Below are 15,376 nucleotides of genomic sequence, written 5' to 3'. Positions count from 1 at the left end.
GACACAGCAAGGCCAGGAGCAGAAGCAGGAAGAGAGTTAACGGACTTAGTCTGCGCGCAGTCCGAACAAGCAGCCACGAAACGACGCGTTTCACGCTCCTGAGTGGGCCACCAAAAACGCTGGCGAATAGAAGCAAGCGTACCGCGAACGCCGAGGTGGCCGGCTAACTCGGCAGAGTGAGCCCACTGAAGAACGGCCAGACGAGTAGGAACGGGAACGAAAAGAAGGTTCCTAGGACAAGCGCGCGGAGACGGAGTGTGAGTGAGTGCTTGCTTTACCTGTCTCTCAATTCCCCAGACAGTCAACCCGACAACACGCCCCTCAGGGAGAATCCCCTCGGGGTCGGTAGAGGCTACAGAAGAACTGGAGAGATGGGATAAAGCATCAGGCTTGGTGTTCTTAGTGCCCGGACGATAAGAAATAACGAACTCGAAACGAGCGAAAAACAACGCCCAACGAGCCTGACGCGCATTGAGTCGTTTGGCAGAACGGATGTGGCCATGCTGCTGCTCCAGTTTCAACTGGCCTGGGCCCTAGGACCATGTCCCAGGACTACCTGACATGAGGAATCCTTGCTGTCCCCAGTCCACCTGGCCATGCTCCTGCTCCAGTTTCAACTGTTCTGCCTTACTATTATTCAACCATGCTGGTCATTTATGAACATTTGAACATCTTGGCCACGTTCTGTTATAATCTCCACCCGGCACAGCCAGAAGAGGACTGGCCACCCCACATATGCTCTCTCTAATTCTCTCTTTCTTTCTCTCTCTCGGAGGACCTGAGCCCTAGGACCGTGCCCCAGGACTACCTGACATGATGGCTCCTTGCTGTCCCCAGTCCACCTGACTGTGCTGCTGCTCCAGTTTCAACTGTTCTGCCTTATTATTATTTGACCATGCTGGTCATTTATGAACATTTGAACATCTTGGTCATGTTCTGTTATAATCTCTACCCGGCACAGCCAGAAGAGGACTGGCCACCCCACATAGCCCGGTTCCTCTCTAGGTTTCTTCCTAGGTTTTGGCCTTTCTAGGGAGTTTTTCCTAGCCACCGTGCTTTTACACCTGCATTGTTTGCTGTTTGGGGTTTTAGGCTGGGTTTCTGTACAGCACTTTGAGATATCAGCTGATGTACGAAGGGCTATATAAATAAATTTGATTTGATTTGATGCACTCAAGGTTCTTATGGTCAGTCCAAACGACAAAAGGAACGGTCGCCCCCTCCAACCACTGTCGCCATTCGCCTAGGGCTAAGCGGATGGCGAGCAGTTCGCGGTTTCCCACATCATAGTTACGTTCCGACGGCGACAGGCGATGAGAAAAATACACGCAAGGATGGACCTTATCGTCAGAATGGGAGCGCTGGGACAGAATGGCTCCCACGCCCACCTCTGACGCGTCAACCTCGACAATGAACTGTCTAGAGACGTCAGGTGTAACAAGGATAGGAGCGGATGTAAAACGCTTCTTGAGGAGATCAAAAGCTCCCTGTGCGGAAACGGACCACTTAAAGCACGCCTTGACAGAAGTAAGGGCTGTGAGAGGAGCTACCACCTGACCGAAATTACGAATGAAACGACGATAGAAATTCGCGAAACCGAGAAAGCGCTGCAGCTCGACACGTGACTTAGGAACGGGCCAATCGCTGACAGCTTGGACCTTAGCGGAATCCATCTGAATGCCTTCAGCGGAAATAACGGAACCGAGAAATGTGACGGAGGAAACATGAAAAGCGCACTTCTCTGCCTTCACATAAAGACCATTATCTAAAAGGAGCTGGAGGACACGTCGGACGTGCTGAACATGAATCGGGAGTGACGGTGAAAAAATCAGGATATCATCAAGGTTAACGAAAACAAAGATGTTCAGCATGTCTCTCAGTACATCATTCACTAATGCCTGAAAGACTGCTGGAGCGTTAGCGAGACCGAACGGCAGAACCCGGTATTCAAAGTGCCCCAAAGGAGTGTTAAACGCCGTCTTCCACTCGTCCCCCTCCCTGATGCGCACGAGATGGTAAGCGTTACGAAGGTCCAACTTAGTGAAAAACCTGGCTCCCTGCAGAATCTCGAAAACTGAAGACATAAGGGGAAGCGGATAACGATTCTTAACCGTTATGTCATTCAGCCCTCGATAATCCACACAGGGGCGCAGGATCCCGTCCTCTTCCTTATCAAAAAAGAACCCCGCTCCGGCGGGAGAGGAGGAAGGGACCACGGTACCGGCGTCGAGAGCTACAGACAAATAATCTTCGAGAGCCTTACGTTCGGTAGCCGACAGAGAGTATAGTCTACCCCGTGGGGGAGTGGTACCCGGAAGGAGATCAATACAACAATCATACGACCGGTGAGGAGGAAGGGAGGTGGCCCTGGACCGACTGAAGACCGTGCGCAGATCATGATATTCCTCCGGCACCCCTGTCAAATCACCAGGCTCCTCCTGTGAAAAGGGGGCAGAAGAAACAGGAGGGATAACAGACAACAAACACTTAACATGACAAGAGACGTTCCAGGAGAGGATAGAATTACTAGACCAATTAATAGAAGGATTATGACACACTAGCCAGGGATGGCCCAAAACAACAGGTGTAAAAGGTGAACGAAAAATAAAAAAAGAAATGGTTTCACTATGATTACCAGAGACAGTGAGGGTTAAAGGTATCGTTTCACGCTGAATCCTGGGGAGAGGACTACCATCCAAGGCGAACATAGCCGTGGGCTCCCCTAACTGTCTGAGAGGAATGTCATGTTCCCGAGCCCAGGCTTCGTCCTTAAACAGCCCTCCGCCCCAGAGTCTATTAATGCACTGCAGGAAGCTGCCGAACCGGTCCAGCGTAGATGGACCGACAAGGTAGTACAGGAACTTGACGGAGAAACCTGAGTAGTAGCGCTCACCATTAGCCCTCCGCTTACTGATGAGCTCTGGCCTTTTACTGGACATGAAATGACAAAATGACCAGCGGAACCGCAATAGAGACAGAGGCGGTTGGTGATTCTCCGTTCCCTCTCCTTAGTCAAGATGCGAATACCCCCCAGCTGCATGGGCTCAACACCTGAGCCCGTGGGGGGAGATGGTAGTGATGCGGAGAGGGGGGACACTGTTAACGTGAGCTCTCTTCCACGAGCTCGGTGACGAAGATCTACCCGTCGTTCTATGCGAATAGCGAGTTCAATCAAAGAATCCATGCTGGAAGGAACCTCCCGGGAGAGAATCTCATCCTTTACCTCAGCGTGGAGACCCTCCAGAAAACGAGCGAGCAACGCCGGCTCGTTCCAGTCACTGGAGGCAGCAAGAGTGCGAAACTCTATAGAGTAATCCGTTATGGATCGATTACCTTGACATAGGGAAGACAGGGCCCAGGAAGCTTCTTTCCCAAAAACAGAACGATCAAAAACCCGTATCATCTCCTCCTTAAAGTTCTGATACTGGTTAGTACACTCAGCCCTTGCCTCCCAGATTGCCGTGCCCCACTCACGAGCCCGTCCAGTAAGGAGAGATATGACGTAGGCGATACGAGTAGTACCCCTGGAGTACGTGTTGGGCTGGAGAGAGAACACAATATCACACTGGGTAAGGAACGAGCGACATTCAGTGGGCTCCCCAGAGTAACACGGTGGGTTATTAATTCTGGGCTCCGGAGACCCGGAAGCCCAGGAGGTAACCGGTGGATCGAGGCGGAGATTGTGAATATCTTCCGAGAGGTCGGAGACTTGGGCGGCCAGGGTCTCAACGGCATGTCGAGCAGCAGACAATTCCTACTCGTGTCTGCCTAGCATCGCTCCCTGGAACTCGACGGCTGAGTAGAGAGAATCCGAAATCGCTGGGTCCATTCTTGGTCGGATTCTTCTGTTATGCAGGTGAGTGAGGACCCAAACGCGATATAACAGAAACAGAGTCTTTTAATGTCCAAACAGGGAAAACATAATTCCTCAATCATTACAGGGGCAGTCCAAACAGGGAAAACACAAATCCTCTAGCTTAACAGGAGAGTCCCCCTTCTAGTTGTTGAGGAGAGTTGCAGGGCTAGCGGCAACAGACTGCAGGTCCCTTCGGGTAGGCGCGGGCCGTAGAGGATAGAGACACCTGCTCACACGCAGTATCTGAAGACGAGGCAGAATACAACAGGACGGAACAAGAGCAAAGCAAACAAGAATCCGACAAGGACAGAAGCAGAAACAGACAGAGAAATAGAGACCTAATCAGAGGGCAAAATAGGGGACAGGTGTGAGAGAGTAAACGAGGTCGTTAGGAGAATGAGGAACAGCTGGAAGCAGGAACGGAACGATAGAGAGAGAGGGATAAAGAGAGAGAAAGAAACCTAATACGACCAGCAGGGGGAAACGAAGAGAAGAGAAAGCACAGGGACAAGACATGACAATACAATACATGACAATTTCAACCTGCGTGTCCTTATCTTGTCTGGTGTGGGGGTACAAAATCAACATGCACGTGATGGTGCACATCTGGTTTGGTCAGCATGTAATGCCAAAATATGCTAAAAAGGGTTTTGCTAACATAGATTAGATAAAATGTTGGTCACTGGTCACTCAAACGTTAGGTGAACATTCCAAAAACTTTCTCTTTCCTTAGAATTCTTAGCTGTGCCCACTTTTTTCTTAATCACTTGCTAGCTTGGGCTCACTCTTTTTTTCACTTTTATTAATTACTCAAAATGCCACTTATACTCTTTACTCAGTAAACTCAGTAAACTTTCCCTGCCACCTGTAAGCTTCTCAAACTCTGTTGATCGTCTCCCACCTCCAGTTCCAAGTGCATTTCCTACAGCTACGGCCATGTTTTCTGTCATGTGTATGTATTGTATTTGATTTGATTTGATTTAGCTACCATGACAAAGACCAAAGATGGCGGGAGTACCGTTGAGGACAGTGGTGTCTCTCTATCCCCGCTGAAGGATCTTTTAAACAAACAAAAATAGTTCTACAAGCAGTTGTTACAACAACAAGAAAATAGCTTCAAGTGTTTTGTCCAGATACTGGTGGACTGAACTAATAAAAGAATGGATGACCTGACAAGTGAGGTCCAGGACCTGAAAAACAGTTTGCAGATCTCCCAGGTTCAGCTCGATGAGTTTAAAAAGAATAATGGTAAGATGACAGCAATCTGTAGGTCATTGAGAGAGGATATCAGTTCTGTGTGTGATTCCATGATAACAATGACGGTTAATTCAGACCATCTCTAGGGACAATCAAGGCGGAATAATGTGCTGTGGACGGAATTGCAGAATCTCCACATGAAACCTGGACGGAGTCTGAGTGAAATGACCTCTCAGAAATTTAAGATGGACCACAGGAATATTGAGGAGGAGCGCGCCCACAGGACTGGAAAAGCCACCACCAGCCCAGGTGACAGGCCTAGGCCAATAGTGGTCAAGTTCCTGAGGTTCAAGGACAAGGTAGCTGTTCTGGAAAGAGACAAGTACTTGAGAGGAAAGTATATCTTCCTCAACGAGGACTATCCTAAAGCTGTGCGCCAGAAGAGGAAAGAACTTATCCCAGCCGTGAAAGCTTCTAGAGCACGTGGGGACATTGCTTACATCTGCTATGACAGGCTCATTGTCCACCCTCCTTCCCTCCTAGAATCCTGGAAGGGATGAGAGAGCCAAGCCTATAGGTTCGTAGATTCAACCACGCAGCACACACACCAAGTGATTAATGGACTGCTAAAATGTATATTTTTTCTCTTGCTTTGTTTGTTCTTTTCCATATTATGTCTATCTCTGATAAGATACCCAGGAAAGGGCTGAAAATAGCCCATATTAATATATGTAGCGTTAGAAATAAGGTTCATGAAATCAATAACTTGCTAACATCCGATAACATTCATATATAAGCCATTTGTGAGACTCACTTAGATCATTAATTTGCTGATACAGCAGTAGAAGTACAAAGATACAACATTTATAGAAGAGCCAGAAATGCTTATGGGGGAGGTGTTGCTATATATACTCAGAGCCATATCCCTGTAATGCTTAGAGAAGATTAGTGTTATTGAAGTGTTGTGGTTGCAGGTTGACTTGGCACATTGAAAGCCTTTTCTTTAGGGGACTATCTAAATAATGTGTGAATTTCTTGATGGTGTATGTAAACAGAGAGGTCTACTTTCTTGGGGACCTGAATATTGACTGGTTTTCATCAAAGCTGTCCGCTCAAGAGGAAGCTGCACACTGTAACCAGTGCCTGTAATCATGTTCAGGTTATTAATAAACCTACCAGGTTGTTTACAAAAACTACAGGAACAAGTTCATCCACATGATTCAATCACATGTTTACTAAAACCTCAGAAATGTGTTCTAAAGCTATATCCGTACCTATTGTATGCAGTGATCACAATATATTGGCTATATCCAGGGAAGTTCCAAAAGCTGGGCTTAAAATATTGAGAGAGATCATACAAAATATTTAGCTGTGATTTATGTGGATGATGTTAAAAATATTTGTTGGACTGATTAATAAGGAGCATTCAGACGCTGCACTTTATTAATTTATGAAATTGCTTCTTCCAATTATTGAACAACATGCACCTGTTAAGAAACTGATTGTTAGAACTGTTAAATTTAATTGATTAATGAGGAATTAAAAAACTGTATGGTCGAATGCGATGGAGCAAAAGGAGTGGCTAATAAGTCTGGCTACACATCTGACTGGCTGACTTTCTGCAAATTGAGAAATTGTGTGACTAAACTCAACAAAAAGAAGAAGAAACTCTAATATGAAGCCAAGATCAATGATATAATGAATGATGGAAAAAAAACTTTGGAGTAATTTAAATGAAATTCTGGGCAGAAAGACATTCAACTCCATCTTTCATTGAATTAGATGGCTTGTTCATCACAAAACCATTTGATATAGCTAATTATTTGAATTATTACTTCATTGGCAAAGTGGGCAAGGAAATGCCAACATCAAACAGTTAGCCATCGTATTCATGCAACAAACAAAAAAATGAAAGAAAAACATTGCAAGTTTCAATTTTGCGTCGGAGAGGTGGATTTTATTTTGTTATCGATCAATAATGACAAACCTCCTGGCATGACAAATTTGATGGAAATCTACTGAAGATGGTAGTTGACTTTATAGCCCCTCCTGTCTGTTATATCTTTAACTGAGCCTAGAGGAAAGTATTTGTCCTCAGGCCTGGAGGGAAGCAAAAAAAATTCTGCTGCCCAAGAGTAATAAAGAGGCCTTTACTGGTTCTAAAAGCAGACCTATAAGCTTCCTGCCAGCACTTAGCATTTTTTTGTTCTTGACCAAATACAATGCTATTTCCATTTAAACAAATGAATAACATACTTTCAACATGCTTATAGAGAAGGGCACTCAACATGTACTGCACAGACACAAATGACTAATGATTGGTTGAAATAAATTCATAATAAGAAGATTGTGGGAGCTGTACTGTTCAGCATGGTGGTGAGACTGGTGTTTTGCGGGTACTATTTAATGAAGCTTACATTTGAGGACTTGTGAGGAGTCTGTTTCTCAAACTAGGCACTCTAATGTACTTGTCCTCTTGCTCAGTTGTGCACCGGGGCCTCCCACTCCTCTATCTATTCTGGTTAGAGCCAGTTTGAGCTGTTCTGTGAAGGGAGAGGTACACAGTGTTGTACCAGATCTTCAGTTTCTTGGCAATTTCTCACATGGAATAGCCTTCGTTTCTCAAAACAACATCAGACTGACGAGATTCAGAAGAAAGTCCTTTGTTTCTGGCCATTTTAAGCCTGTAATCGAACCCACAAATGCTGATTCTCCAGATACTCAAAAGATGGACAGTTTTATTGTTTCTTTAATCAGAACAACAGATTTAAGCTGTGCTAACATATTTGCAAAAAGGTTTTCTAATGATTAATTAGCCTTTTAAAATTATAAACTTAGATTAGCTAACAGGAGCGATGGTTGCTGATAATGGGCCTCTGTACGCCTATGTAGATTTTCCATAAAACATCAGCTGTTTCCAGCTACAATAGTCATTTACAACATTAATCATGTCTACACTGTTTTTCTGATCAATTTGATGTTATTTTAATTCAATTTTGTTTTTCAAAAACAAGGACATTTCTATGTGACCCCAAACTTTTGAATGGTTTTGTATATGGTATGGCTTTTCAACCTCTGCCTTATCGTGGATTCAGAGCTATTTAATAGAACTTGAAGGGTTTTATTTGATTGAAGATTATTTAATGGCAAACATGTAAAGTGTGGTGTACTGCAGGGCTGCTCTTTAGGCACTCTTTTCTATTTTTTACCAATGACCTGCCACGGACATTAAAACCGATCGTGTGTGTTCATTTATGCTGATGATTCAAAAATATATGCATTAGCAACCACAGCTAATAAAGTCACTGAATACCTTAACAAATAGTTGCAGTCTGTTTTGGAATGGGTGTCCAGTAATAAACTGGTCCTGAACATCTCTAAAACTAAGAGCAGTGTATTTGGTCATTCCCTAAGTTCTAGACCTGCTGAATCTGGTACTGAATGGAGTGGCTGTTCAACAAGTTGAGGAGACTAAGTTACAAGGTGTTACCTTAGATTGTAAACTGTCATGGTCAAAACATAGATTAAAATGTTGTAAAGATGGGGAACGGCCTGTCTGCAAGACCTGCAGGCTATAGTTTTGTCTTATCTTGATTATTGTCCAGTCGTGTGGTCGAGTGCAGCAAGGAACGACCTGGTTAAGCTGTAGCTGGCCCAGAACAGAGCGGCACGTCTTGCTCTTTATTGTAATCAGAGGGCTGATATAAATACTATGCATGCCAGTCTCTCTTGGTTAAGAGTTGAGGCACTTATTCTTTTTATATGAAACATTGTGTTGAAAATCCCAACTGGTTTGCTTCGTCAACTTACATACAGCTCTTACACACACACTTACCCCCCTAGACATGCCACCAGGGGTCTTTTCACAGGCACCAAGAAAGCATACGGTAATATATGAAACCATTATTGCATGGAACTCCGATCCATCTCGTATTGCTAAAAAAACACAGATAAAGCAAGACCTCACGGCGCAACGTCTCAGCCTTATTTGACCTAGATAGTTTGTGTGTATTGCAGCATTGATATGTAGGCTACGTGTGCTTTTTGTAAAAATACATTGTGTACTGTATGTAGTTCTGTCCTTGAGCTGTTGTGTATTAATATTCTGTATTGTGTCACGTTTTATGTTTTGTGTGGACCCCAGGAAGAGTAGCTGCTGTTTTTGCTACAGCTAATAGGGATCCCAATAAAATATCAAAATAATAATACCAGTATCCTGCTCAAAATCAGCAAAATAATAGAGGAGCACTTTGTTCATTCTTAATACACACTCTCCGTATCTTTCGGTCTCTCTCTCCATTTCTCTCTCTTTCACTTTCTTTCTAGGAGTGTAGTTAGCTGCCATTTATTATAACTATTGTTAGCTACCATTTATTAGAACTATTCCAGAGCAGAACAGGAAGTGGTTGTCCAGGCGGTTTGCTCAGTGCGCCGGCTTGGTGCCTGGGGCCTTGTTCATTTAGTCTAATTGATTGTGTTAATTGTGTTAGGATGACTGTAGGGGAGGAATCCCATCCTTCCTTCCCTTCAGTTTTTATACATGTTAATCATCACTATTATGGTGAAAAGTACCAATGTTAGGCTAAACAGTCTCACACAGCCTCTAATACAGATCCCCAGATGAATCAAAGTGACGTGAAATCCATTTTGATGAGATGAGCTTGAAGAAGGGGGGAAAAACAATAAAGAGCAGATTTCCCTGGCTTGCACTCCCAGTAAGACATTGGCCTTGTGGTGGCTTATGGGAGATGTAATATATATGAGTACTCACCTTGCACTTTATAGCTTAACAAAGGTGTTATCTCTCTGACCACTGTCGTGTCTACTATCATTAAATGTAAAGACTGTTATTTTATCAAATCAATTCTGTATGTGAAATTATTATTACGTGATTAAACTAATCATGTAAACTTAATTAACTAGGAAGTCAGGGAACCACGGAAAATGTTGATTTACATAGCTATAATCTTCCGAATATACTTTCAGATATTTTAATATCTGATCGATTAGTCATTCATTAATGTATTATTATTACCTAGTTCCAAACATCGTAAAATTCTTGGTTATCTGCACAAACCCTAGCATACATTATGAATCAGCAATATACAAATTGGCTTAATTATTTATTTACTAACTAATCAAATCACAGAAATACATACACAGTAAATATTACACATTAGGTTGCTAACAATGATACAAAGAAAAAGTCCCTAGTGGGCAAAGCCGATATGACGGCTTGGTAGACAAAAGAAAAGAGGTGTGCAGTTCAAGAGCGGGAAACTCATTGAGGATTACTACACTCCTAGAAATTGCTACTACTTTACATGAGCAACCGCTTGTTTAAAAATAAATTGCAATTTATATTTCCGACCGTTAGTTGTTGTTATCTTCTCTGTTGGAATCCGGTCTGTCTGCTGGAGAGAATCATCAGAGTCCCTCTGGTTGTGTTTCCCCGAAGATCAAAGTATTTTGTGGTTATTAGAATGGATACTTTAGAGTACCATTCAGAAACGTTCTCATAGAATATGTTCTTCGGTTGTTGTCTGTATTCTTGTCCTAGGTTTACGTAATTTCTAGCTGAAGACTAGTAATTATATGTCTAAGAGTTGCTCTTATTCTGTAGGGATCGATAGTCTCAGAGTTTAAACATTTCCAGCCGTGTAGCCAATGCTCCACGTGGTATGGTCTTGTCCTTTGGTAGAGTTGACACACCAGTGTCACCAGTGTCACCCGGCAGGTTTTGTTCTTAGAAATTCAACCATTTTCAACCTTAGCTTACACCGGGGTTTGCTTGGTCTGGTGTGAATTTCATCAGGAGTGGGTTTTATGCGTTTCAGTAGAAAAGGGCGGTCCATGACGCCAACGTAATGTCTATGCTCATGTGGGCATGGCCACTGACAAGTTCATCTTTATATGAAAGTCCATACACTCATTTAGAATGTTATGTTAACGTCACATGACATCTTTTCACTAATAGTTTCATGTTTCACAATATTTAGATGTAAACCAAACCTGACAGCTGGGAAATGTGTTTCCTGTCCTTCATGAGATCACCAAATTAAACACACTCGTCACACCTGTTCACGGACCCTTCCCACATTCTCAAAAGTAGAGGTGTTGTTTAATTTTGGGGATTTAGGAGTTTGGCCAAGTGAAGTCCTTTGTTCTCTCTCTGCCAGGAATTTATTATCTGAGATAACAAAACCTGGGTTTAGGAGAGAGAGTGAGGGGGGGATCAGCCACGATCTACACCCAGAAAGGGCAACGTCATGACACCACTGTTATTGCTATCAACTTCATATTAAGAGCTATTTTATGATATTATATTTTGTGAGTATGATATTTATGAGTATGATATTTTGTTTCCTAAATAACACTATGAATGGTCACATTGAAACTTTGACTTCACAGTAATGCATTCGGAGAAACATCTCAATCAGAACGGTATGATTATTTGTGATATTGAGAAAAGACTGAGCAAAATAGTGAAAGATAGAAGGAACTGGAAGAAAATGAAGGAAGCTGGTCAGGATGGTGAGGAATGATAGAAATGTATAGGGCACAGGGCAAGACCCAGATGCAGATGGTTCGAGTCTGTGATATTGATTAGTATCACAGGGGCAGGCAAGAAAATGGTTGTGGACAGGCAAAGGATCATAACAAGGTCAGAGTCCAGGAGGTACAGAGTAGTAGGCAGGCTTGAGGTCACGGCCGGCAATATGATCAGGTAGGCAGGATCAGAGTCAAGGCAGCCAAGGGTCAAAACTGTGAGGACTAGCAAAACAGAGAAAAGGAAAAAGCATGCGCACGGAGTAACACGCTGGTTGACTTGACAAAACAAGACAAACTGGCACAGACAGACAGAAAACACAGGTATAAATACCCAGGGGATAATGGGGAAGATGGGTGACACTTGGATGGGGTGGAGACAAGCACAGGGACAGGTGAAACAGATCAGGGTGTGACAGAAATGTACAAATTAAAGCCTCCAGTTTTATTTAACATACATAGAGTTCTTCTCTTGTGAATGCTCTGATGGTTACCTTGCAGGGAGAGCAGTAGGACTTTCACTATCAGAGACTACAGTATATGCTGTTGGAGGGAAGTGCAGAACACAGCTTAATTCAGACTGAGTGGATCAGCCTGTGTCTTCATAGAAATAACTTCACTGAATTTACTGAAGCTTACAGTACCTTTAACTTTCTTTGCGCAAAGAGTTAACACTGTCTTTTGTCACATTTTCATCTTAGCCTGAAAGTTCCTCACCTCCACCTCCACCTTGGCTGATTTCCTTTAACGAGGACTTAACAGCCAATCAGAGGCACTAATTGTACCATTGCTTCGCCACTGATGTGAGCGGATGGACATTGTGCAACGAGTACGAGGCTCATCACCACCTCAAAGGCCAGAGGGGACCAGGAGGCCCAGGGACCAGGGGCCCCTCCAGATACTTCCTGCTAATTACCAGCAGAGTGGGTAGACAATCAGGCTGTTCTTAGCCTCTGATTGCTATTATCAGCTGCTGCTTTTACTTTGTTCGAATATCTGAAGCACCGCAGAAGATCTCTCTCCACCTGCCTGCCTGCCAGTGATGACCCTATTATGCAACCAGAGAGATACTCCTTGTGTGGCTCCTGTTCTGTTCTGAATATATTCCATAGCTGTGAAGAGCTCCTTGGGAACATCTTGGTGCAATCTGTTTGCTCACTGGAGAGACTGCATCTCCACTCTTCCCTGACACGGAAAGACACTCTCTGAGACTGGGAGTGTGTAAGTGCTCTCTACATCTCTGTCTGTATTTCCTCATTTGCCTTGTTTGCCCCAAGTTGTTGTTGACTTTCATGCTACTGGAAACTTCACCTTGCCCAACATTCTAAGTGACAGAATTTCATCTACAGTCAGTGAAGTGTCTTACAGTGCTGGTGGACTGAGCCATCATGCATTAGCATACTTTCGATCTCACAGTCAAGCCTTCGTATGGGTTTGGACTGGTGTGATGCACAACATTGCACTTGTAAAGATTTAGCATTCATCCAACCAGAGCTTATCAGGAGACTACTGCAAAGTGCTCCAGTGGTGTAGAGCTCCCTCCTCCTCCTCTTCTCTTCTCTTGTTGTGTTGTGTGGAGATGGAGAGAGGTTCCACACACCCCTGTCATCAGAAGGTTACAGCAAGAGCCCTGCACTATTTCATGTTTGCTGCAATGGTTAAGAGTGTTGATAGAAATATGTGAGCTTCTCCCACTAGAGCTCCCACACGGGGGTTGTCAAGACTATGGAGAGGGCCAATTGGGTGTGGTTGTGGGTGTGGGTGTGTGTGTGTGTTTTTGCGCACGTGCATGCATGTGTGTGAAATGAAATCGCCATAGCAACAGCTCAGAGAATCACACTCCCCCTCCACACACCCTTTAAACTCCTCATGACACTTCCTGTTGCTATTCATCTCAACGTATTGCCCCATTGTCACTCACTGCCTGTATAGCTACTTCATTAAGATGTTACATGTGTAAACTCTGACTACATATTGGGTCCTTTTTTTCATGTGACCCAGTTTACCATTCACTCTGCAGGGTTTTTCTGCCTACCTAATAACTGTTTTAAAACATTTCTTTCTATTGCATTTGCTAGCTGTGTGTGTTTAGTGTAGCTACTGTGTATGAGAAAAAAGGGTAAACTTGGTATTCTACAAGAGAATCACTCCCTTAGCAACATCTCACGGGACTCTTCGAAGGCCATTACAGAGCCTATCTAGAGAATGGTAGCGTCCCACACGAGGGAACAGGAGGAGGAGAAGGAGGAGGTGGAAGGGAGAGGTACTACATAATATATGAAGGCTGAATGAAGAGTAGGTGCTGTAGTTTCTTCTCCCACATACTCCAGTGGCCTGGGACTGTTGAGAGTCTGACGTTTTGCTACTTCAAACGAGATGCACAGAGGGAGAGTGCGAGAACAGAGGGAGTAGTGGGGGCCTGTGGAACGTGCAATGTACCCAGTCTCGGAGTGGAAAGAGAGTGGGGGGGTGAAATGAGAGAGATCGAGAGAGAAGGAGCCTAGCTCAGAATGCTGGCCTCATACCAGATGCACTTTCAAGTGAGAGTAGAAAGGCTGGATTTTAGCACTAGTCCCCAGGAACGCTTGAAGCACTCTCTCATTAGACATGACCTTCTAGCTCCCTGAGAGGTGAAGGCAGAGGGGAGGGGCCATTTACCCCCACTGTGGAGCAGTGGCTCCTTCTGCGTCCGTAGTGGAGATGGAGGCACACACTTATCCAAAAAAACGTACAGACATTTAGGATTAAAGTTCATGACAAAAATGGCCAACATCAATGATTCACATCCCTATGAGATATACGGCTTAGGTTAGCCACTGGACTGGGCCGCAATGTGGTGGAGTGCTGAAAGAAAATGTTGGTAGGGATCAGAGATTGAGTTGATTAAATGGACATGACCCTGAAAAAGGCAGCTTGCTTAAATGTCCTAAATAATGGTAACTTTCGGCTTTGAAAACCAACACACGTTTAAAGACACCCTTTATCCATCGCCCCCAAGACTAACTCCAGGGGGCAGTCTGATTGAAAACGGATCTATTGTTTGTATTTCTGAAACCTGTAGAAGTCAGCAGATCCATTGCTCCCCTGTCTTCTCCACTGGGAAGTGCTGAAACAAGCTGTAGATTTGTTGCAGGGATTACACCGGCCCAGTTGGATTTCCTCTTAGACCTATAAGGCTCTGGACTTCAATGGCTCCAAATAGCAAACCCCACCAGAGGATTAGCACAGTGTCTATACGGGAACAACAGATGACCTTGAAATGCTGCCTTCCTTGTACACAAATAGACACAGGACTACACTTGTGCCTATATGTATGTGTATGTGTTTCCTTCGTGTGCCATGTGACTTGATTAACAACTAAATTAGACTCTCATCATGAGTCATCATTAAATTAAATTAAATGATTAAATGATAACTCTGTCCTCAAAACACACGTTCTATTGTACAGCATCTATGGGATAAAGGAAATCAAGGATATTTGGGGAAAAATGTAAATCGGCAGAACATTAATCTGTGTTTGAAATGAACTAACCACCCATTGTTTTTCTTGTTGATTGAAGGACACCGTATAAATGTATTTTAAATTAATATATGTACATGTACTGTATCTGCCCTTGAAGTATAAAAAATACATGTAAAAAATGATTTGCTAAAATGTTTAATTTGGCTTTACTGTCATTAGCCCACACAAACAAATTGAATAACAGATTCACTACATGGAACAACAGATAGTCACGCTAATTTATTTTTTTTAACGTATATTTAACCCCTTAT

General features: G+C 43.7%; 1 protein-coding gene across 4 annotated transcripts in view; it reads left to right on the top strand.

The window, feature by feature from the left end:
* Positions 1-15,376, top strand: part of LOC124000216 (cadherin-13-like) — a 701,352-nt gene that overhangs the window by 292,392 nt on the left and 393,584 nt on the right. The gene's annotated exons all lie outside the window — the stretch shown is intronic.

This window comes from Oncorhynchus gorbuscha, linkage group LG02 (genome assembly GCF_021184085.1).
Source record: "Oncorhynchus gorbuscha isolate QuinsamMale2020 ecotype Even-year linkage group LG02, OgorEven_v1.0, whole genome shotgun sequence".
In the NCBI taxonomy this organism is placed as follows: Eukaryota; Metazoa; Chordata; class Actinopteri; order Salmoniformes; family Salmonidae; genus Oncorhynchus; species Oncorhynchus gorbuscha.
This window is presented reverse-complemented; position numbering and strand designations above follow the sequence as displayed.